The sequence below is a fragment of the Lycium ferocissimum genome, chromosome 5 (genome assembly GCF_029784015.1).
Source record: "Lycium ferocissimum isolate CSIRO_LF1 chromosome 5, AGI_CSIRO_Lferr_CH_V1, whole genome shotgun sequence".
NCBI lineage: Eukaryota > Viridiplantae > Streptophyta > Magnoliopsida > Solanales > Solanaceae > Lycium > Lycium ferocissimum.
Window position 1 is genome coordinate 19,166,446 of NC_081346.1, and position 23,451 is coordinate 19,189,896.

At 33.1% G+C, this 23,451-nt stretch overlaps 1 protein-coding gene across 1 annotated transcript in view; it reads left to right on the top strand.

Moving 5' to 3' along the window:
- LOC132058278 (DNA-binding protein RHL1) overlaps positions 1 to 23,451 on the top strand; it is a 101,144-nt gene that overhangs the window by 6,082 nt on the left and 71,611 nt on the right. The window lies entirely within an intron of this gene.

The window sequence follows — 23,451 nt, forward strand, 5'->3', positions numbered from 1 at the left end:
TCATTGAAGCATAAAAAATAAAAATAAAAAAAAATAAAAAAACTGCTGAAAAATAACATATTTTTATATCTCCTTTCACTCTTGCATTCTGCAAATTTTTTTTTTTCAAAATCAAAACGTAAGTGTCCAATGTGATTTGTTGCCGCCATTTGAGTTCACTGAAGTTCTGCAATTTGCATTGCCGCTATTCTTGAGAATAGTTTTCCGTTCTATCCTAGGAGGAATTAATCCATTAACCTTGGCAACTGTGAGGGGATTAGATTTCGTAAGGACACACAAGATACCTGTGGGCACGGAAATTTCTATTTCATCTACCTTCTATTCTTAACATTGTTTCTGGTTCTTTTTGTTGTTTAAACAAAAACTAGTTCTAAAATACTGGTTTGAACACTTAAAGATAACATAAGGTAACATACAGGTCTAGCAAAAGTTATGCACCTCTATGGATAATGCCGAGTTCATCACAAAATTCAAACATTGCATTAGCTATGCAACACGGTATATGGAAAACCAAACATCATTTATGTTGCATGGATAAATTAGTAGCGTAACGTTTTACGTCATTATTTTACGCCGGAGTTGTTTTCCTTAAGCGAAAACTAAACAAAAGAGAGGAGAATTTTCTTTGATACTGTCACTCAGGCATTCTCAATCAGAATATAGCAATCATTAGTGTCACTCAAGCATTAGCTCAATTAGAATATAGAAATCATAACTCGTGCTATGGAAATTTAAACTGTAAGCAGGTATAGTGAGGTATGTCCAGCATTGATCACCAACTATACCATATCCTAAGGGAAAAATTAATATAACCTGATTTAACAAAGAGCGTGTTCGTGTTATTGGCTTGATGCCAAAACTCAAATAAACAAGCAGATACTCTCCAATGATTGGCCAAGCTTATGATTTCAGGAACTGCATTTAGGGGAACACAAATTTGGGCTTTAATCCATCTGTATTTGTAATTTCTAAAAGTTCAAACTTCTGAAAATCAGTGTTTTAGAAAGAGGAGGTGTGAGATATAACGTTTTAATTACTTAGTATAAGCGAGGTGTAAACCTTGAGTACGCCCCATGGATTTTTAATTTTGTAATTTATACTTTAGTAGAATAGCATAATAACACAAAAAATTTAGAATGTATATTAAAAGTTTTAAAATGTTAAAGAAACTCATAAAAAAATAATATATCTAGCATAGTTCTACAAGTATAAATAATGCAATAGTGTATGTATAAATAATGCATACGTGGGATGTATTTATTAAGAAATGAACAAATAAAATACAGTTGCGCGCAATCTTTTAATTGAAAAATAGAATAAAATATCCAAAACCTCGGCATTGTCCGGTTGAATTTCGAGCGTGTTTCTTGAGTTACGTTTTTAATTAGAGTACCCCCTAACTTGAAACATGAAATTATATAGTGTCTCAATCTCTTTCTCGGGGCCTATTATATTGGTTAGCGTTTGGTAGTTGGCATGACATGCATATACCCACGCTTATACTATCAGAGGCAGACCCACGTACTACCTAACGGGGGCTCGAACACCCATTAACCCCTACGTAAATTACATGTATCTGTATAGAAACTTATTAAAGTGCTTCATAATAAAGCAATAGCACACAGCGAACAAAAAGCTGACAGGGTGCTTTGGTTGGGAGGCTGCCTTTAAGGTTGTATTTTTGGGAAGTGTGAGGGTTCGATCCTAAGTTGTCACAATTTTTTATTTTTTTTTAAAACTTGGAGTAATGTTTAGCTGATATTTCCTATTTTCCTCCTTTTTTTTTTTTCCCAATATAAAATCTTCCCTGTTGTTTCTTTTCATTTCCTTTGTCACTTATACGTCTAGTTTTTAATTTCTTTTTACATTCATGTAGTTTCTTGTGACATAGAAAAAGAGAAAAATCATTGTCCAATCATTTTTCTTATTTTTCTTGAGAAATTTTGGGAATTTGGCTAAAAAATCCTTCAAGTTAATCTTTTTTTTCCCTTCAAAAAGTGAAGTCTTTTTTTTTTTTTTTCCGTAATGATAAAATCCATCGTAACTTTCTCATTAACTTTTTAAATTATCACAGTTAAATAGTTGTGTACTTATGCTATGTGACTTGTAGTAACTTTAAATTAAAGGAAGTGAGCACCCACGAACCGAAAATTCTGAATCCGTCACTGTATACTATAGAGAACACATTTTTTATTGAATACCATAAGGGGGACAATACGGAAATTAAAACACAAACATTCTTAGCAAACTTTTAAAAAAAAAAAAAAAAAACACACAGACACACGCATAAGATTCTTGAAATTAAACATTGCAAGGAACATAAGAGACCATCACTAACGCCATCACTAACGCCACTTGACATTTGTATACTGCTTTTTCAAACTGTTATGTAGCCTTTCTCTTTCACATCAGTCTTTACAAAGACTTTACCATCCCAAGCTGGGTTGCTTTTAAGGAACATCTCCAGTCCTTCCATGGAGGCCATGCTATCCACCTCTATAATATTATTCTTATTTTTGTCAATTTCTTGTATTTTCTCCTTTGCTTTTTCGCGGGACTCTTCCAGATCCGCCCTTTCTTCCTCAAGCTTCCTTTCCTCATCCATACATTGGAGGAGGAGTCCGCGGCTGTGCTCCGTTTTCTGCAATACATAATACTATATTTGGGAAAACATGATCCCCTTAACCCCCTCACAAAAACAAGATCTTTGCAGATACGTACTTGTGGATACTGACTTTGGAAATGAACACTACATTTCAATTATTTTTTACCGTAAACCCCCCCCCCCCCCCGCCCAAAAAAACCCTTTCTCTTAGGCAACTTGTTTTATTCCCTCTATTTAAACCCTCCTAGAGCCATCTCTTCTTCCACCTAAGAACAAACAATCTTAATATATTGTTGCCCAATAGTATTAATTAACAATGTCATCTCGTGGCCAAGGCGATACAGTGAGAAGATCAAAAGGAAAGGAGTTTGCTGAGGAACTTGGAGTTGATCCGGTACTAAATTACACTATAACAATATATTTCTCTTTTGGGAGTAACTTAATTAGTATTTAGTTAACCGAATAAATGAGACACGTAAATTAATTATCCCTTGCGTGCATGTAATTCTATTACTAACTCATTCACTATATATTATGTATTGCAGAAAACGGAGCACAGCCGCCGACTCCTCCTCCAATGTATGGATGAGGAAAGGAAGCTTGAGGAAGAAAGGGCGGATCTGGAAGAGTCCCGCGAAAAAGCAAAGGAGAAAATACAAGAAATTGACAAAATAAGAATAATATTATGGGGTGGCATGGCCTCCATGGAAGGACTGGAGATGTTCCTTAAAAGCAACCCAGCTTGGGATGGTAAAGTCTTTGTAAAGACTGATGTGAAAGAGAAAGGCTACAATCGCACGTATAACAGTTTGAAAAAGCAGTATACAAATGTCAAGTGGCGTTAGTGATGGTCTCTTATGTTCCTTGCAATGTTTAATTTCAAGAATCTTATGCGTGTGTCTGTGTGTGTGTTTTTTTTTTTTTGAAGCGTTTATTCGGTTAACTAAATACTAATTAAGTTACTCCCAAAAGAGAAAATATATTGTTATAGTGTAATTTAGTACCGGATCAACTCCAAGTTCCTCAGCAAACTCCTTTCCTTTTGATCTTCTGCTACTGCTGCCTTGGCCGCGAGATGACATTGTTAATTAATACTATTGAAGCAACAATATATTAAGATTGTTTGTTCTTAGGTGGAAGAAGAGATGGCTCTAGGAGGGTTTAAATAGAGGGAATAAAACAAGTTGGCTAAGAGAAGGGGTTTTGGGGGGGTTGGGGGGGGGGGGGGGTGGGTGTTTACGGTAAAGCAAAATAATTGAGATGTAGTGTTCATTTCCAAAGCTGTATCCACACGTCTGTATCCTGCAGTATACTGTTTTTGTGAGGGGGTTAAGGGGATCATGTTTTCCCAAATATAGTATTATGAGTTTTGGTATTAATTAAGATTAATGCATGCTTCCATATTTGTAGTTGCCCATCGTGTAAGTTGTTTACAACTTAAGCTCTCAACTTCTATTTGCTCTATGTATGCTTATTTGTAGTAACTCTTTATCATTAAGTCAACCACTTATAGCTCGTTTGAGGAAGCTTAATTTTCTTCAAAGTGCTTATTTTTCTCAAAAAGTGCTTATTTTTAAAGAAAAAATAGATAAGTGAGATGTTTGGCCAAGTTTTTAGGGGAAAATATGCAGTTTTGGGAGTAGGAGAAGTTGTTTTTGAGATGCTAAAAAGTAGCTTCTCTCCGGAAGCACTTTTGAAAAAAATATACTTAGAAGCACATTTTAAAAGCTTGATCAAACACTAATTGCTACTCGAAGTGTTTTTTAATTTAATTGGTCAAACACAAACTGTTTTTCACCAGAAGTACTTTTTTGAAAAGCACTTTTCAAGATAACCTGATTTTTTAAGCTTGGTCAAATAGGCTATTAGCCTTGAATTATTAACTTAAGCTTGTTCCGGAACCGTGGATCTTAAATAAAAGGATGCCTACCTATTCTCTTTAGGATAACTAGAACCCCAAACTAGAATCTTTGAAATTGTCAACATACTAAATATAAAAAGAGACACTCTTTTTGAGACATACCACAAGGAAAAATAAGTCACTTAAATTGGGATAGATGGATCAATATATATGTTATAAATTGGCAGGAAAAACATTTACGATAGGAAACCATTTCGTTAAAGAAAAAATATTATTTGATCCAAATTTCCCCCATCACTTACAAAAATCCCCCCCCCCCCCCCCCCACCCCAAAAAAAAAAATAAAAAGAAAATTCTTCATATGAGAGTTATACTTAAAGGAAGGTAAAAATGTTATTTGCCCAAATCCTTCATAACCTGTAAAAATCTCAATAAATGAAGGTAAACTTAGGCCGAGCCATAAGATGTGCCAATAAGCCTATATGGATTAAATGAAGATATTTGGACGAGTTTCCTCTTCCCCTTTAGGGTCTATTTGGAAAGTCACCTGGTAATTGGAATTGGTGTAATTATTAGGCTAGTAATTACGACGACCTATTTATTTGTCATAACGTGTACAAGTGTAGTTACATAGTTACAATGTACTGTTTGGTTGTACAAGTGCAGTTACATAGTTAGATTGTATTTTAAAATAAAAGTTAATAGTTAATAAATATGTGCCTTTATAAATGATATTAGATTAGGTATTTAAGATACATATTGTTTTTTAATACTATTGAAGCAACAATATATTAAGAGCTTTTGTTCTTGATGTAGAGGTGGAACAAGAGATAGATCTAGGAGGGTTTAAATCGAGGGAGTGAAATAAGCCAGCTAAGAGTGGGGAAGGGGTTCGGTATTGTATATCAAAAGAATACATAGCAATGTGATTCATTGATTGATGAACAAATTAAAAGCTTCAAAATAATTGAAGGGTAGTGCGCATTTCCAAAGCACAATTCCATGTTTCAATCCTGCAGTATACTCCCTCCATTCCAAAATAAGTGTCTCCTTTTTAGGTACAATGCATTGGCTTAAGAAATTGTTTCGCTCTAGAAAATTAGGAGTGTTTTTACCAACTTATCCTAATTAATGCTTAGAAAAAGAAAATTTACTTAATGATTCTTGATTATAAATAAGGGTAAGTTTGGAAGAATAGGATTAATTTCTTCTTCAAATCTAAGCGTACTTATTTTGGAACAAAATAAAAAGCCCAAAAGGACACTTATTTTGGAATGGAGGGAGTACTGTTTTTGTGAGGGGTTAAAGGGATCATGTTTTCCCACATATAGTATTCTGAGTATTGGTGTTAATTGAGATTAATGCAAGATTCCATATTTGAAGTTGCCCATCGTGTAATTTGTTTACAACTTAAGCTCTCAACTTCTATTTGCTCAATATATGGTTATTTGAAATAATAATTTAATAGAGTTTAACCACTTAGTTAAGTTCCTAATTAATTATCTCAAAAATAGGGTGAACACTAGCATGCATCTAATTTAATAGTCTTCCCTCTATCAGTAAATTTCTAAATAGATGCATGATTATCAGATAGCATTTGTGCTAATTGATGGCCAGTATTGGCGCGCTTTTGGTCCCACTTGCTCCACGACTAATGTACAAAATTTAACCCGTTTGTGTATACAAAGTTTCAAAACATTGTTTGATTATACATTGAATTCGAAAATTTAAGTGGCAAACATTTAGAAGATAAACTTGAATAGTTTTGACTAATTTTTTAATAAATTCCACTCACAACAAACTACTCTTGCGGGAAGCTCGTAATCTTTTGGCACGAGGAGTTTGAAGCACTTCCGCGCAACTCAAGGGATAGATAAAATAATAGCCTTAGGTTACCGAATATATATTGATAATATCTTAGAGTTCAAATTCATAATTTGTATAATAATGGGGTTAAAGTTAGTATTTATCCTCTCGGTTTCAATTTAAGTGTCTTAATTTGAATGGATACGAAGTTTAAGAAATATATGGAGACTTTTCAATCTTGTGTTCTAAATTAAACATGTGTGCAACTAACTATTGAATTTTGTGATTATAAACTTGTCGCGTATGGTACTTAAATTGCCAACTTACTAAATATAAAAATGGACACTCTTTTTGGGACATATCACTGAGGAAAGTAAGACACTTCAATTACGACGAGGAGACTAATATAAATGTAAATCGACGAGAAAATATTTACGATGGGAAACCATTTCATAAAAATAAAAAATAAAAATCTTATTTGATACAAATTTTCTCGCATCACTTACAAAAATTCCCCCCTAATTAAAAGGGAAATTCTTCATATAAGAGTTATACTTAAAAGGAAGGTAAATGCCCAAATCTTTCATGCCGTGTAAAAATCTCAATAAATGAAGGTTTTGCGTACACAAGCTTTTATTATTTAAGTGGTCCCGCCTCCAGCTAGAGACCAATATTATTGCTGCATCCAATATTCCAATATGAAGAACGTAATTTGCTCCATTCGTACCTTCCACAGCTGCGCTTCTGGAATCAGCTGATTCAATAGTTTCTGTTTTTTTTTTGTGAGACTTTTAGCCTAAAAAAGCCACGGTTCATCCTCCCATGAATTGCCTTTGTTTAGCTTTTCTTTTGCAATTCTGTGTCCTTGAAATCAGTGTTAATGTGCTTTGGCCTTTGGAATGGTAATTCCTCATTCCTCATTTATGTGGCACAGTTACAAGCCGTTTGGATATAATTTAAAATCATACTATAAAATTAGTGATTTAAAAATATGATTAGTTTTATAATCCTTTTACAAGAGATCTTCATTATTTACACATAAGTTATTTGAAAAAAACACATAAGAGATCTGAAAAAGTCATTTTCTTCTATTCAAATTACAAGAGGCCAAGAGATCTCATTTCCTTATTTTTTTGTTTGGACATGCAATTTAGATTTATTAAGTTGTATTTTGTTTCATAGACATAAAAAACCCCACAAGTTGTGAAAAACATCACAACTTTCCCAATTTTTGTACAATCTTACCATATGAGCAAATCATAGTTCATAACAAAATTAATACCCTACTAGAACACCTTTCAAAAAATTACAACATCAATTGATCAAATTTTCGTTCAACTAAAAAGGAAAATTGAACATGAGTTGCAGTATAACTACTCTTTAATATAATCCTCCCACATGATATGGATAATCTCTTTATGTCGACCATATTTTTCTTTGACCAAAATTTCCTTATATGTCTTTTAAGCATTTTAAGTTGTTAATTATTGTGATTTATGTACTTTTTTACTTAGTTGCAAAATATATAAACTTTATTTCAGAAAACTTAATAGCCTGTTTGGCCAAGCTTATTTTTCCCCCAAAAGTACTTATTTTTTTAATAAGTGCTTATTTTAAAAAAAGTGAGGTGTTTGGCCAAACTTTTGGGAGAAAATAAGTGCTTTTGGGGAGTAGCAGAAGCAGTTTTTCAGAAGCTAAAAAAAATAGCTTTTGCCCAAAAGCACTTTTTTGAAAAGTACTTTTGAGAAAAATACACATAGAAGCACTTTTTAAAAAGCGAATTGGTCAAACACTAATTCGCTCAAAAGTACTTTTTAAATTAATTCGCCAAACACAAAGTCGCTTTTAGCCAAAAATACTTTTGAAAAAATTACTTTTTAAAATAGCACATTTTTAGAAGCTTGGCCAAACAGGCTATAAAGCTTCCAAATCCAAATTCACAGTCAAAATTTAGAAGTTTGAATTATGAAATTCCAACTGTGCCACATAAATTGGGACGCAGAGACTAATAGATTTGTTTGTAACCAAATTTCAAATAGCATTGATGAATTTGGCCCCAGCTAAGAGCAAAGAATGAATCAAAGTTCAAATAATTAACCTGATGAATTTACAACATTCTGTCAGGATTTTGGGAGATTTTTGTTCCAAAGAACAACATATAGTGGTGTGCCTATATAAGTAAGTAGGGCTGGGCATAAATACCAAAAATTGAAAAATCGGACCGAAACGAACCGAATTTCAAGAAACCGAACCGACCTAGTTTGGTTCGGTGTTTGGTCTTCACCTTCAAAAAACCAAAACCGAAATAGCCGAACCGAACTTTGATGAAACCAAACCGAAGAACCGAAATTTAAACCGAAATTTATATATTACCCAAAAAAATTAAAATAGTCCAGACCCATTAAGTTTAAGCAAAAAAAAAAAAAAAAAACCAATTGTAGTAAGCTCTCTTTTGCTTTTGTATCCCTAATTTTCCACTTCAGTTGAGAAAATCAAATATCCTTAACAAAGAAAGGTGACTAGGATTTGTCTTTAGGATTAATGTATGTCCTTTATGTGTTTTCTTAATTATTCTTACTGTATGTATATAATACCTAGTAATCCTATATTATGGTTATGATTTTCTGTTCTTGTGTATCCTGTTTGTTTGATTTTGATTTTAATTTGTTAGTTTTATGTTTTGTTGCTTTTGAGAATATGAATTAGTGTAAATGGAATTGCTTCTAATATCATATCAAAAAAACCAAATTGAAAAAACCGAAACCAAAAGAACCGAACCGTACTAGTTAGGTTCGGGGTCCACCTTCAAAAAACAAAAACCGAAATAACCAAATCGAAGTTTGATAAAACCGAACCGAAGAACCGAACGCCCATCCCTATATATAAGCGGAGAAAATAATACGAAATTGAGATAGAAATTTTAGGTATTGAAGAGAGGTGATCGGGAAATGAATTGCAATTTGGTGGAGAGACAACGGAAAGGCTGAAAGAGACGGAGTAAAAGGTGCCAAAAGTTACGACGTGGATACAAATGAGTCAAACTTCAAACGAAAGGAGAATCTAGACCTTGTAGGAGTAAATATGGGCCTTTTTCGTTGTAGTTAATGTTAGGGATTAGTTTATATGCCCTAAATCAATCTCACATATGATGATTTGAACATATTTTTGTGAACGTTAGTTGATATAAATATATGACATCTGATATTGTTTTAACATAGTAATTATTAATTGTTTGATTAACATGATAAGGTCCTTGATCAAGTTTTGGTACTTGACATCAAGATGAATATCATGATAATGAGAGAGTCACGTCTCATATAATTTAATCTAAAATTGTTCTTGATCATATGATCATTAATTAGGATATTGGTGATCCGCTTAAATCAATATGCATGTGGTAGTCTTTGTTGGATAAAGATTGGTTGATCTCATTAACCAAATCACACACATAAATCGATGATGCATATAGAGATATGATTATTAAACCGACTCATTGGATAACTCCTAATAGTTAGAATTACCATAAACTGTCAATTGAATATTATCTTAAAGAAGGTGATCTAAGAGTTCGGCTGATCTGAGATCATCATAGTAATTGATAAGTTATTTGTTGTATCTAATACCGGATACCCATGCCCTTACGACAAATGGTTGAAAGAATATTGGTATGGTATGCTTGTAGAATTTTTATCAAGGTGGAATCTATCAGCGGTTGGTAATGATTTTAAGCTATATGTTGTCATGGATTGTAAGCGACTAATAAAGACTTTGACCAGGGCAATTGAATGAAAAAAAGAAAAGAGTTTCTTTGGTCATTTAGTGGGCGATTATATTTTGCCATGCTTTTTGACAGTTGAACCATATCCTAGGGTGACTTAAAGCTAAAAGGACAATAGAAAATACAACATTATTCGTCTACTGGTTCTTGTGAGTAAATTGTACGCGTTATGTTGTCCGGTCGTTAAAGAGTGTTGCTAAACATCACCCTTGATTAGTATATTGATATGATTAATATACTACCGCTTAGTTTTAAACTATGAGGTCGCACACTAACGAGGGTTTTTTTTTTATTATTTGATAATTAAATTAGAGAATTTAACTAATTAAATAAATAAATTATTAATCCAAATGAATTGTTTTATTCTTTTCTAGCAAAGAGAAGATAACTAATTTTGTGAATATTTTAATCTTTTCTCTTTGACATAAAAAAAAAACTGAATATGTCTCTTGGTTAATATATATATATATATAGGCAAACTTACGCTACCTTAAGATTAGATGTAACCAACCGAGATTGGATGTAACCAACCGTAGCTACCATTCCAATAGTACAGCTCGTAGCTAATATTATAGCAAAATACGTATTAAATTGCGTGTATTTGGAAGTCTTCAAATACACAGATATGTGGTATAGAACGTGTATGTTAAAAACAAATCCCTGGATATTACGCATTAATCATGCGTTAAATATGGAAGGTGAAATTAAATATATTACAATCTGTAAGTACAGTAAATTAGATTCCCATTAATCACACGTTTCTCCTTCTCTCTCTCCTTATTCTTCATAGTAACGTAAAATCAAATTTCAAAAATAGTCAAAACAGAGGAATCACAAAAAAATAGAGGTTTTGATCATACAAAAGGTAATTCAGAGAAAATCTTTTACAAATCAAATTCACTAAACAAACAGTTGAAGTACCTTTTTTGTTGAGCGCATTCCATTTGTTGCGACATAAAATCGCATTTTAGTGAGTGATCGTTTTGTGGTATTTGATTTTCGATTTTATGTTTTATTATCTCCATTGTTATTTTGTTTTTTGTTTTGTTTTTTTTTTTTTTTTGCTTAATATTGAGTTCGTATCTAATTTTTATATTTTAGGTAGTGATTTGTTCATATCTATGTGTAGTGCATGCATTTCATCAATGTGATAAAAATACACAGACAGTCAAATTCGTGTATGTTTTTTGTGAATCAGTGATGATCTGTATATTTGTTTGTATATTTTGTGAGCGTGTATTTGTTCATATTTTCGTGTATGTATGTGTATTGTCCTTATGTATGCGTTAGTGTATTTGATGCACCAAGGAACTGCGTGTCCAAAAATACACATACATTCAAATCTTTGTGTCATAATTTGTATATATTTTGCATGTGTTGATTTTCTCCTTTGTTAGTTATTTTCTATAATAATTCCGTATTTTATTTGATAATGTATTTTAGGGTTTTACCAAGCACATTGAATTCGGTTGTTGGAAAATATCGTCTATATCTTCATTGATTAGACACTGTGGTACTTGGAATGATGAGAACCGTTATGTGAATTTCAAAATCGATGTTGTTGTTTTCAAAGAGTATTTGACGTATATGAATTTGTTACAGACAATTGCAACTCAATTGAAATTAGACACGACCAGAACAGAAATATACATCAAATACATGGTGGAGGGTAGTGATATACCGATGGAAATACACAATGATATGGGGGTCAGAGTTTACGTGAATTTGAAGAAAGAGAATAAACAGTTAGCAATGTATCCTTTGTGCATAACTACTAATAATAAAAGCCTTGACAACTGTGTATCTGATGAAAGTTGCATTCAAGGAGAGGTTTTGCAACTTGGAAACACAAGTCAGTTCAATTCTATGAAAACAGTCGGGTGTGTAGACTTGGAGTCTTCAAGTTATGGCAAGGCTATTGCTGTATTTGAAAAAGACACCAATCTAATTATCAAAGACAAAAATCAAAAAGAGGTTGCTGTTGATCAAGTTTACAAGGACAAAAATACATTAAAGGCTGTGATGGCAAATTATATAATTTCACATAGGTTCAATTTTCGTACTGAGAGGTCTAATGCAATAAGGTATGATCAAAGGTTTTATGGTGTGTATAATGTTATGTATTTATATATATACATAAAATTCCATTTTTAAACTACTGTACTTCCCCTTATAAGCTAACAGGCCCATATTGCATTTGTCTCTTAAGTTGGCCCAATTGCCGAAATGTCGACATTTTGCATGGGTAATCCGCACGGGCAATTCGCTTAATGCCTCTTTTTGGGGTGGTCTTTAAATTTTTCCTCATATTGAAATCTTTAAATTTTACCCTTCGCTAAATCCCATGAGTTTCAGGTTCGAACCCCCACACAGTCAAAATTTTAAAAAAAATTCGCAAGGCAGAGTTTAAATTTCGCTATGCCCCCATCGGCATAAACTTGTGAAGGAATTAGCAAAGTCGCATACTTATGCCTTATGCAGACTTAGCATAAGTATGCCGGTTCCGCATAACTTTGATAATTCCTTCGACAAGTTTATGCCGGATCCGCATAAAAGTTTGTCCATTAAAAGTATGCCCCCGCCGCATAAACTTGTTTAGGAATTACCAAACTTATGCCGATGGGGGCATACTTATGCCTTATGGGCAAACTTTATCTTGAAGCATATATATGCATTTTTTTAACCACTTCAACCGTGTTAGAACGAGTTACAAACATCCAGACAAATCTATGTAAATATTGAATCAGTGATGTACTTAATTTCTTTTTCAATTCCCACGTAATATCTTCCTGATACCTTCAAATATGTACACTCTTTAGAATCTAAACAAAGCAGATCACTTCAAGTCCATATTTCAGAGCCAATTAATCCTTAAAGCATCTTTATAAACTACAGAACTTTTTTTTTGTCCAAAACCACGATTATGAGTAAACTACCAGTTTGTCTTATAAGGCAAAGTTTAAATTTTGTATGCCCCCCCTCCGTACTTTTAGTTATGTTTAACTAAAAATTTACTTTGCCTTGAAGCGGATATTTAGTTATACGATCCGGCATAACTTTAACTTTTTCTTAAAGATTGTATGCCGGATCCGCATACACTCCCAAATTCTTCCTTACGAAATTATTTTTTTATTTTATGCCTCGAGCGGGGGTTCGAACCCAGAACTTCATGTATTCGCTCATCTTTCCAAGCAAAGGGTAAAATTTAAAGACCACAAATATGAAGGGCAAAATTTAAAGACCACAAATTTGAAGGGCAAAATTTAAAGACCACCCCAAACGAAGGGCAATCCGTGCAAAAAAATGAATCCGCACGTCCCGGTATCTTGGGGTGGTCTTTAATTTTTGGCCCTTAAATTGCTGGCTTTAATCTTTGCCCTTTGAATCTATGACCTAATTTCGTAAGGCAAGATTTCATAGAAACTAGGCCTATTCGGAAAAAGTTACATAAAATATGGTATTTAAATAAACATTATCAAATAATCTTGAAATCCAATTTGGAATCTCCATAAAGGCTTTGGCTGCATCATCACGTAAAATCCAATTTTCGTCTATAAACGACTTGGTGCGCAGCTCACGCCTCACGGGCAAATGGGTTACGATTCTTTTATTTAATGAAAGTTTTTCCATAAAAGTCTAATTACGCTTATAGGTGAGATGCTATCCAAAGGGTGATGGACATGTGTCATAACAAGTGAAAAATCATCGACAAAAATATTGTTTTCTTGTTTCGTTTATTGTGAGTTGAGATTTTTTGAGAAAAAAATCAGCACAATATTTTTAATCCAACTTGTTCACGAGTTCCGTTAATCAAGGAGTTGATAGCAAAGATCAGTCTAGGTATGGACACATAGTCTTCGAATCATCGAAGTAATTTTGAATTACGACTCTCATTACCAGATTTGTATTGAAACCATATTTGTAATATAAATAAATTTTGAACATAAGTAGATCTATATAAAATTGTTTTTGTCTGCTGCTGCGTGTTATGGACACTGTACAATCCCAACGTTAAAAGCTAGTAATTTGAATAAACTATAGAAACTTGATTAGTATGTACATATATACATAGATTTCTTAACCACACCTTGCTTGAACCCACAAAAAACTTTGTATAGCTAGCTTTTCCATATTACTTCTGAACTATATGTATTTTCATATTATATCTCTAAATTCTTTTTTGCTTAAATAATATTTTCTCTTCATCTTTTTTTTTTTTTTTTTTGGCTTTCATGTTATTTTACGGGTATGTAGATTCTTCAGCCTACCACAAGATTATGTAAACTGTTTCGTTTTTATTTCTTCTGTTATTAGGTCTTAGTTGGCTGAATGAAAGTGGTCATCTTCGAAATAATATTTCCCTATTGTTGTGCTTTTTTTTTTTTTTTTTTTTTTTTTTTTTTTTTTTTTGTGAAAAATTATGGTAATTCTCTTCATTGGGTATACAATTGTTGTCCGCTATCCTTTAATCAAGCAGTAATTCTATAAAATTTATGCAAAAAATATAAAGACACACCCGAATAAATATTACTAGAGTTTATTTTCCTAATAATTCTCACAATCATTATACTTTTAACTCCATGTCATACTCTGGAGACACTTTTGAATGACACTTAATAATTGTCCATTGAATTTATTGTTTAATAATATATATGTGATTTTTGTTAAAAGTAGTTGTTGATCTAGGATTAATTATATACAATCTAACTCTTTAACTCGTATTTTTTGGTTTAAGGTTTTATTAATAAAGTGCGGGCAAACTGTCCAGGTGGCATAAGCTATAAAAACAATGAGAGGAACTTTTAGTCCTTTGAAGGGATAGGACTAAACTAAGGAACACATACGTCTTATGTTTTCTTTGTTCATCCTTTAATTTTTCTTCCTTTTATGTGCTTGTACTTCTCCCACTCAAACCACAACCACAAGTGGGGAGAAAAAAGTTCCTAATTTAATTCTCTCATTCTTCTCCTTCCTATTTCATAAATAAAGTTTGTATTTGCACGATTAGGTCATTTTTACATGTTGTAATACGTACTTGTCTTAATTGGAATATTGCAAATCCCACATTCGAAGAACTACTTTTTCACTTCCTTTTGATGATCTAATAGTGTAAAACTTACCTTATTTTATTACCAAAGTGTATAATACTTAAACTTTGAAAGATCTTAAACTGTTAACAGAATAACTAAAGTCCTATAACATTAATTGTAGGTGCTGTAATAAGAATAGGAATTACAAAAAGAAAAGGAAATTAAATTCATAAATCTTTGTGTAAATAGTTTGGAACAAGTGAAAAGGAAACGTTTTCTATGACTAATCTCCCAAAGCCATAAAACACTTCTCAAGCCCTTAAATAATTCCAAATAATCGAAGAGATCCTTTTAAATAATTATATCTTAAAACTCAAAGAGGCATTGAAAAGTTGACAACCAATTACTTTTTGTTTGAGTATAAATTATTGGATTCCCTCAACATAAGAGAATTAAAGTTTTAGTGTAGTCTCAAAAATGGTTTAGAGATTGAGTTAGGTCCAAAATTTTGGCATCACATGTGACATTCTTTCAATTTCAATTTTTTGCCACTGGTTGTAGGTAGCAGGCTTTTTTTGGCGTGCAAGGTTTTGTTGAAAAAGGTAATTTATTTTGCAGTATAATTTTCAGGAGCTATACACATCATCTGCAATTGATTTTTCTCCACCAGTTTTGTTAATTCTTTTTTTATATATAATTTTATTTTTCTCTTTTCTTTCTAAGCAGCAGATTGAGTAGAAGATCCGGTGAGGTATAAAAACGGTAAAGTGAGCCTTTTTATCTTTTGCTTCTAATAATCACGATACAAGTGTGCATTTAAGGGTTTAATTTTACATGAACCAATTAGATTTATCAGGAACAAATTAAATAGTAATGTCAGACAGACTTAGCCAATTGCCAGATGAGCTTCTTGTGTCAATTCTGTCTCAGTTGACATTGAGAGAAGCAGTGGCTGCGAGTTGTCTTTCAAGTCGATGGCGCTACATTTGGACAAATGTCACACGTACTGACTTTAGCCTTCCAATTTCGACATTGGAATGGGATTGGGATGATACAGAATTTTGCAGAAAGGAAGCATCGAGACATATCGATCGGGTTAATCATGTTTTGGCTTTACACAAGTCTTGTCATTTAGAAGAATTCAGTGTCACTTGTCTTTTCAAGATAGTTTTCAATGTGAAGTTGATAAGTGGCTCAACTTTGCATTAGCAACGAAAGTTGAAAGTCTGAAGATAGAATTATTCTATCTTCATTGGCGAGATCACCATGCTTGTTTAGATTTGAAAGACCAGTCTGGATTTCAGAATCTCAAAGTGTTGACTTTAAGCGGGGTTGATGTGGATAGTCAAGTGGTCAACATGTTCCTCTCCAGCTGTGTCCTTCTCGAAAGCTTATCAATCCGAGAGTCTACCCAATTGCAACATCTGGATATAATTGGTCCTTCTCTCAAGTTGAAGCATTTGGAGATACATTCTTGCGATAAGTATCTTCCCTGAAGATTAATCAGTGTATCAATCTTGTCTCTTTTAGTTACGAGGGATCGGAAACGAATTTCGATCTCGAGATTGTTACTTCAGTTCTTGATGTTCACATCGATGCATTTTTCTTTCCATCTTTGTCTGGACTTGCTACCACCCTTGCAACGAAATTCACTCAACTTGTCATGCTTTCACTTGAAGTAAATTTTGGTCAACTGATGGTAAGAATTAACACAACTCTTTAATTTGTTGGTGCTCAATTCCAGTTTGACTTTTCTTATTTGATAACTTCCTCTCGGGGCATCGACAGCTATTCTCTTCCAAAGTTCAACAATCTCAAGCAGCTCATGTTGAGTATTTCAAACGTTACCAATTGTAGTCACATTGGAATACCTCCTCTTCTTGATACATCTCCAAACCTACAAAAATTCAAGATTGAGGTACGTACAAATTTATTCTTTAGTTGATGTATGAGCAGTGTTTTATTTAATTGAACTTCGTCCCATATAATATGCAATTTTTTTCCCTTTTGCAGTTTATTTGGGGTTATACGAGGATCGGTGCATATCGAATGCCTTTTGAAAAGGCAGAATGTCCCTATAAACATCTCAAAGTGATCAGATACAACGGTTATCTTGGGGGTTCAAGTGATCTGCGACGCCGATGACTTACCTTCTTGAAAATTGTTTAGCGCTTGAGAAATTAATTGTGAGTCCTTGCAATTTCTCACCACATTCAAGGAAGTGTTCCAAAGTAGAGAGAAGATCAAGAAGTCGGGCTTGGCGCCAACTAGAAGGAAAAGTTTCTGAAAGAGTCGAGCTGATCATCCTTTAAATCCCCCTCTCCATGCCGTATTGATTTGTCCCCTGGTTCCTCCTCTTGTATTAGGTTTCAGACGTCAATATTTATTGATTGTTCTTTCCGTGTTTGGTAATCTACTAAAGATATTTATATTCATCTTAATCATGAACTCGTTATGATAATGCCACAAATTGCGACTTTTAGCACGTGTTATTCTCTCTTCCTCTTATGCTCTTTTAAACTCACATCGGAAAGAGATCTCCTTCCTCTCCCATTAGTTCCATTGCTGCTAGTATTATTTATGTTCACAGTCCTCCGCAGCTTTCCCTTTTTGCGCCCCCGAACATGGCAAATGTTATGCACATACGAAAAATAACAAATACACATATATAATATAATATTACTCTCACAAGTTTAAAACACACTCTACAAAAAGGTTCAGTTGTAGTATCATTCTATCAATCACTTCAAAATTTTCAAACAACTACTGTACTTCCCCTTATAAGCTAAGAGGCCCATATTGCATTTGTCTCTTAAGTTGGCCCAATTGCTGAAATGTCGACACTTTGTATGGGTAATTCGCACGAACGTCCCTATGTCTTGGGGTGGTTTTTAATTTTTGTCCCTTAAATTGCGACTTTAATTTTTACCCTTCGGATCTATGACCTAATTTCGCAAGGCAAGGTTTTATAGAAACTATGTCTATTTGGGCAAAGTTATATAGAAACTAGACCTTGTCCAGCATAGTTTTGTGTAACTTAATTTTTACAGAACTATGCCGGGCAAAGCATAGTTTCTATGTAACTATGCCTGAATAGGCATAGTTTCTACAAACTTATGCCGAGCAAATTAGTTACTACACAACTTATGCCTTTAAATCTAACATTACACAACTTGTGCCGGAAATGACCACATAAGGCATAGTTTCTATGTAACTTACCCGAATAGGCATAGTTTCTATGAAACATTTCCTTGTGAAATTGTTTTTTTTTTTAATATTCTGCTGGGGATTGAACCCAGAATCTCTAGTTTCGTAGACCAGTGAATAAGGGTACTTTGGCCTAGAAATTTAATTATACTCCCTCCATATCAAAATATTTGTTGCATTTTCCATTTACACGCCCCTTAAAAAAGCATTTAGAAGGATACCATTTTGACTATTTTACCCTCTTAACATATTTCATGTAATTTTCCCTCAATAAATATCTACTCCATCAATGGTGAGAACCTCTTAAATGTTGCTAACTAATACTTCCTCCGTTCATTTTTGTCATTCACTATATTAAAAATAAATTTTCACTTTTTACTTGTCCACTTTAGCATATCAAGAAAAGACAAACTTTTCTTTTCTTGTTTACCCTCAACATGAATTACTCATTTTCAAATCATTCTCCAAGTTCAATGCGACTATAAATCAATTAATATGGGTATTATAGTAAAATACACACGTCATTTATTAATTCTTAAGAGGCATGTAAAATCAAAAATGGACAAGTAAAAGTGAACGGAGGGAGTACAAGGTTAAAATGGGGAAAAATTACTAAATTATAAAAAAGGTGGACTAAATGGGGTAACAAACTCAAAATATGGGTAAATAATGACATAGTGTGTATTTTCCCGTAAAAGAATTCACCAAAACTTCAAAGTGGGAGTTGCAACAATACACACACGCACACACTGCCTCAACGATGGATTTTCCCTCCAAATTTTTGGGTCACGCATTTTCTACGTCAACCTCATCCACCACCACACCCCCCCCTCCCGGCCCACTCCCCCAGGGGCGGAGCTATAGTGTTAAAGGGGGGTTCGGGAACCGAGCGAAATTACACGCACTCGTATTTTTACTATAGAAAACAAGAAAAGGTAGATATTGTTTACTTACGAACCCCCACACACAAATAAGCAGATGGTTCGGTGGTAAATGCGAGAGGTTGTGTTCTCTCTTTTCAGATGTGGTTAAGCTGTGGGTTAGAAACCCCACCAATGCAGTGTTTTTTTGTTTTTTGTTATAAGCAATATTCTCTTTTAATTCACTTTTTAAAACTAGAAGAACGTATAAATTGAACTTGTGCAGCTCTTTTCCTTTGGGGGTAACTTTTTCCCCTTTTTGCTATCATACATAATATTATGCAGAATTCTTTTAGCACTTTATATTTTAAAAACAAATTATAAAATTGACAAATCAAAAAAGCAAATCGAATTCTCCCGATACTTGCTGCTACCATTTTTTTTTCATCGTTTTCTTTCACAAAGCCAAACCCAAAATTAGATTTTTAAAATATATTAAATACTGATACTTGTTCATTAGTTTGATGGTTGTTATCAGGGGTGGCTCAAGGGTGAAGCTAGTAAAACCTTTGCTTTAGCCCCCCAAACTTTTGAGGCCCCAAAATTTTTATGGATGAATTTTATGATTTTATTTTTTCTTAGATAATATTGAAGATTGTAAAAAGAAGTACAAAATTTATACTCCCTCTGTTTCAATTTATGTGAACCTATTTCTTTTTTAGTCCGTGCCAAAATGAGTGACCTCTTTCCTAACTTGGAAACAAATTCACTTTATGAAATGATTTACAGCCACACAAATATTCAAGACTTATTTTGAGCTACAAGTTTCAAAAGTCTTCACTCTTTCTTAAATGTCGTGCCCAGTCAAATGGATTCACATAAATTGAAACGGATGGAGTATAATAAAAGAAGGGAACAAACTATCTACTTTTTAAGAGAAATATTTTAGAACTTTGAACTAAATTAATCAAAATCTTCATATTATTAAATAAAGTTTTTACAACAACATCTAAGATAATGTAATTAAAACATATGACTAACATCTAATTAACTTGAATTAATCCTCACTATTATAAACATTAATGATAATGTTACTATGTGAAGTAAATGCAACAATTATAAAAAAAAAACAAAAATGCAAGACTAGAATTTTTTTTATGCATGTGTAGTATATATTTAAGGTCTCGGATTAAAATTTAGCTTTAGGACATTAATTTTATTGAGACGCCCTTGACTGTTATACGTTAGCTTGAGGTCGTTATCCTGTCTTAAAATTCTGAACCCCCAGACCTCAAATCCTGGCTTCGCCTCTGCTCTCCCCCCACACCCAATTTCTCCCCTATATAAGGGAGGGTTGAAATTTCTCGCCCTCACACTTTTAATTACACAATCTCTTTTTCGAAGCAAAAAAAAAAAAAAAAGTTAAAAATGAATCACGGCACAATTGAAAGATAAGATGAATGAAATTCAAACTTTGGAGAAATCCGTGCTCTTGAATGAGCAAAGGCAGGAAGAACGTAAGGCGAGGCTGAGAGAATTTGACGCTGTTTTCGTTGCAACAATTGAAGAAATCAAGTTTTGCATTTCAATTGGGATTGGGAAGGTAGTTCTAGTTTCGATGATGCTTCGTCAATAATGAAATGGCTGGGGGAAGTTGTGGAGAAAGGTATTATCGCTATTCCTCACTGCCGAGATCCGCCATGCGGTTGTTTCATATCAAGGTAAACTTAGCTTGCATTCATTCACTCTCGCTTTCGTTTTTCCAGGTTTTTTTGGCTTTTGCTAATTAGAGTACATTTATTTTCCTATCTTTGCAAAGTTAGATAGATGCCAAGGAAGAAGAAAAGTTTTGAAGTTAGACGATCTTATAATAGAATAAATAGAGTAACAGATTTGCCTACTTTTGTGATGGAACTAAGGTTCGGTTCGGTTCGTCGTTTTTTAACTCCGGCCTTATTGTTTTCCGCCTACTTATATTTTGGTAAAGTTTGTCGTCTTCGTCTTTGGATATTTTACTTCAATCTCATGTGGTGTCTGTTAAGTATTTTTTGTTTCTTAATGAAGATTTGCATTGGTTTCGTTAATTCTCTCTGTCTCTATTGAGTTTGATTTGCATCGATTACTCTTTGATTATGAGCCTGTTTGGTTGGGCTTAAAAAAGCAGCTTATAAGTCGGAAACAAATACTTATAAGCTAAAAAAAAAATAAGTTGGTGTAGTCCAACTTATTTTTTTTTGGCTTATAAGCTGCTTTAGATAAGTTAACCCAAACAAACCTAATTAATTTTTTGGGCTTATTTTAAGCACAAAATGACTTTAAGTCAAGCCAAAATAAACACTCAAAAAAAGTTCTCGAAAATATTTTTTAGGCAACTTATAAGCCAATCCAAATCGGGCTCAATGTATGTTGGAGATTACGCATCGATAATCTCAACCTTGTTCGAGCGCAAAAATTTACTCCAAGTTTGCTTCCAAATTACAATACGTTTAGGATTATTAAATTTTGCATAGACTTGTATTGTTAGCGGAATGATCTCACAGATTTGTGATGCACACCATAAGAGAAATGGAGATTGTAGTATTTTTGTGTCACTCCACATTTTTCTAAAGCTGTAACTTGCCCTAGTTCAAATGATATTTAACTTTTTTATAACTAACTAATTCGGTCAAAAAAATTAAAAGGGGAGCATGTGAAATGATAACTGAAATAGTACTCTGCTCAAATGTAAAACAGATCTAGGAAATATATTGAAAACAAATTAACCTAATTATAAATACATCAATGGAACAGTGATTTCTTGTTGCATAGGTTGGATTTAACAACTTTACACATTTCTAAACTTACCGTGTGATATAAACTTTGGTAAAAATCCTAGTAAAAAGTGTTTTTTTAATAGGCTTTATGTGACACAACTCCTGATTAATCGAAATGCAGATTATACGGAATACCAAGTAGAATACAAAAAAAAAAAACTTTAGAAAACGTTGGGTTAAGCATGCAACTCTACACATTTTTCTCTTAACTACGAGTGATGTGAATTATGATGACAACCTTTTGGACAAAATTAATGGATCAGACAACCTAAATAATGCTCTGAGGAAATATTAGTTCACGTCCAAAAAGAATAGGTTTACATAATTGAACATGCATTTGCATTCTCATCGCTAAACATGGTATACAACACACTATCTCCACAAAATTCAAGCATCAAAGCATCTGCAATTTCCTTTGGACTCGGTTTCAATTGTATATCCCCTTCTTTTTCTTCACATTTCTTCTTAGCATCTTCTTTTTTAGTCAACATTTCTACTTTCTTTCCGGTCTTCTTCTTAAGTTTCTTCAACACTTTATCTGGATTGATTCGACCCTTTACTACCACTCTGTGTTTATTCATATCCGTCATAAATTCTTCAACCCCTTAAATTGTTAAAAAGCAAACAGAAAAAGAACCAACAGAGTGTCAAGACCACTTAAAATCAATTTTTAATACAAAAATTGTCCAAATTCGTTAAAGACGGAAAGAATACCTTTGATTTTGGATATGGTTTTGGCAATTTGTTTTTCGCATCCTTCGCAGTACATTGAAATTTTGAATTCTGCTTCGACAACCTATATAAATCATTAAAATTAGGATAAAACGTCACAATTTGCTCTACTCATAGTTCAATTCTATATCTACATAAAACAAAAAATGATAGTAGCGAAAAAAAACAAAAGAGGATATATTTTTGAGGTTACCGTGTCTGGTTTCTTTTTCTTTTTCTCTCCCATTGCAAGTGATGAAACATTGAGATCCTTAAAATCCAAAAGTCGGTTATTGCAGTTATTCTGATATTTCCAGTATTTTTAATTTTGTATCAACAAAAGAAAAGTCGCAATAAAAACGAAAAGTCGCAACCGGATGAGTTTTCTATAATATGGTCTATTATTATCTCTTCTCAAAACCTTTTTATATTTCTTTTGTTCCATATATTGGTGTTTTGTTCGATATTTAGCTTTTTTTTTCTTCTGGTTTAATGCAGTTAGAGAGACGTTTCACACTTGGAACAAAGTTTAAATTCCAAACCAAGAAGCCCGTTAACAAAGAGTTGAGAATTCTAATTACCACTTTTTCCTTCTTAATTTGCAGTTGACTGGGCCTATACCCGTTTATTTCTTATCAGTTACACTAAATTCTTTAATCATCTTGTCTTAAGCAGGCATTACACAATGCATTAATACATGGAGTGTTGCACTCTGAATATGATAAGAATATACAAAAACTATCAACTTTAAGGGCATTTTTCATCTTTAAAATACTCTTA